This window comes from Populus euphratica, unplaced genomic scaffold, assembly GCF_000495115.2.
Source record: "Populus euphratica unplaced genomic scaffold, PopEup_1.0 scaffold1444.1, whole genome shotgun sequence".
NCBI lineage: Eukaryota > Viridiplantae > Streptophyta > Magnoliopsida > Malpighiales > Salicaceae > Populus > Populus euphratica.
Window position 1 is genome coordinate 1 of NW_011501291.1, and position 2935 is coordinate 2935.

Below are 2935 nucleotides of genomic sequence, written 5' to 3' on the forward strand. Positions count from 1 at the left end.
TTTCAGAACATGTCCTCCATAGGACTTGGTTAGTGATAACATTTGAATAATTGAAAATACTTAATTGAGAATTTCTGAAAGTTTAAAGATGGAATTGATACTAAACTTGATTAGTACTTGATTAGTGATAACATTGAGATAATTAACCGAAAGGTATTTTTTATTTGATTATTCACAAGTAATTTTATGAGTCCTCATGTACTGAAACTCTTCATAAACATGATATATGATAAAAATAGAATCATAATCTGATCAGAGTAGAACAAGTTCTATCTAGGAACAGGTAATGAAATTTATACCGGACAACCTTTGCCAAAAATCGGAGCATAAAAACTAGATAAACTCTAAACAATTAACACTTTCAACAATTACTACTTTAAATAACGAATCTTATCTAATATTTTTAAATTAATGAGAATTTAGATGGACAATCTAGTTCATGAATAAATCTATCCAGACTAATTTCTCTCTTGTCAAACTCTACTAAGATAATCAAGAAAAAAAAAATCAATCTCTACTAATATATAAATTGGTTTACAAATATCTAACAGTTTGAAATTAAAAAAATGAATCCTAAATATATTCAAATTGTTTTTAATTCAATTTTCATTCGGATGGACATTGACAACACGGGGAATTCTGATGCCCATGAAAACAATTCATAGCTTTATGTCCATGAAAAAGATTAAACCATTGAATAGGGTTCACGTTTTTTATTATATTATGTCCATGAACATCGATCTCTTTGTGAAACAAAAGGAGGGACAAAACAATTACTGATGAATACAGAAGGTAGTTCCACGAAGTATAGGCGTCGACTCATGTGAAAGGGAGGTAATTAGAGATTTTTCTTTTACTAGCCTAATTTTATACACGCAATCAAATATTAATTACTAATTTATATTAAAATTTATTATATAAATACTAGAAAAAACTTTTAATTTTTTAACATGGGATTGAAAGTTCATTAATATATATATTACATGTTTACAAAAAAAAATTGTGTTTTTTAATATAAAACAAAAAAAAATTTAGTTTAAATATATTTCAATTTAAAACGAGAAGATAATATCTTTTCAAAATAAGATAAATATTTTTTTAAAATAATAATTTAAATTTTATTATTTACAATATGTATAACATACATTTACATGAATTATTTCTTTGACTTTTCATATGAAATATTAAAATCTCAAATAACTTTTTAAATTTTCTTGGGTTGACTCGAGACTTGTCTTCTTGTCAAGTTTGGTAACTATAACCCAAATGACACTTAAAATTTAAAAAATGAAAGGTAATAAGCAAAATAAATTTTAAGCTTAAACATGCATGCACATGACTAGGATTTTGTTTATTTTTGGGCTATAAAAGGTTTCTTTTTTTTCCAACATGATTTTAGGCTTAGTATATGAGGTTTGTTAACTTTATAAAAAATAGTTTCAACAAGTAATTATCTCTTTTTATATTAATTAAAATATATAATTAACATGCTAAGAATGTGTTTATATATCTTATGCTTCTTTGAATATATGTGCTTTGTCTTTTTTAGTTTTTTACTACATGGTTGCCATGAATATATATGTTTTGCATGTTTTTATACTCTCTAGTTCTTACTTGGATATCTAATTTAATTTAATTACTCATATTACCATAAACTAAACAATCCATAAGTTTAATTAGTCTTCTAATCATTTCAGGGAACATAATTAGCATAATTATATGGGATTCTCACCGGAAACGAGAGTGCCAATAGGCCAGGACAAAGAATTGGTCATCTCACTTGCAATTTGGGAATGCTAAATTAACATTACTTTAACATTGATGTGGCTGCCCAACCAATCCTATGGCAAGCATATCTTTTTTTGTTTCGCCACAGGAAGTCTTTTTTTAGTATTTTCTGAATTTGAAGTGCACTACAACTCTAAATCCAAATTGGAAACTGAAACCATGACGTAACATGGTGGATGTCATCAAAGAGAAATGAAGACAAGTTTAATGCCTCAGTTTTGCGAGAACTCCAATTAGGAGTAGTTCTGATATCTTCCATATTATTCTGAAGATATCAAGAGACATTTATTTTTCTCCTGATGGTGTAATGGTGCGGAATTTGCAGAAGGTTTGGATACTGATATGGCTAGGCGCTATGGCAATTTAAGTTTTCTTTTCCAACGCACACTTTTTAGTGAATGCATATGGCCAAAAATCTGTTCGGTATAACTTTTGCAAATTGATTGAGTTATTTATCGGATTTTGATTCAGCAAAGTTTCAAGTTCAACAAAATTATACAAATGGGATTTGTTTACTTCTTAAATTATGAGTTACAGATTTGAGAGAGCAGTGAATTAAACTCTGATGTGGAAGGGATATTTTATGTTGGGAAAACTAGGAATAACCGAATATCAATTTAATTGGATCAATTCAGCGGAATACAATTTATAATTCACAAGTTTCAATTTTTTTTCTCTTTGTGTAGTAAAATCAGAATCAAATAATGACAAAATATAATGCAAATAATTACACAAATCAACACCAAGATTTTAATGTAGAAAATCAGATACAGAAAAAATCACGGGACCGTAGTCCATCTAAAAACTTTCACTATCAACAAATAATGGATTCAAAATTGTTCTTCCTCGGATTCAACTAAGGGATACAATATCTATATCATCAAGAACAACTTATTCTCGGATTACAACAAGATTAAAGGAGAATTATTTGAGAAAAATTTACAATACTGACAGCCCTGTGACACGACTAAAAGATTGATGTCTTCTCCCAAGTGCAGGAGTGTCGAAGTAATAAATAACCCGGCAAGACCGGGGTCGAACCACAGGGAGGTTAATTGTAAAAATTATAAAAAAAAATTATAAAACAACAAAAACAACAACAACAATAGTAATAATACTAGTAGTAGTAGTAGTAGTAGTAGTAGTA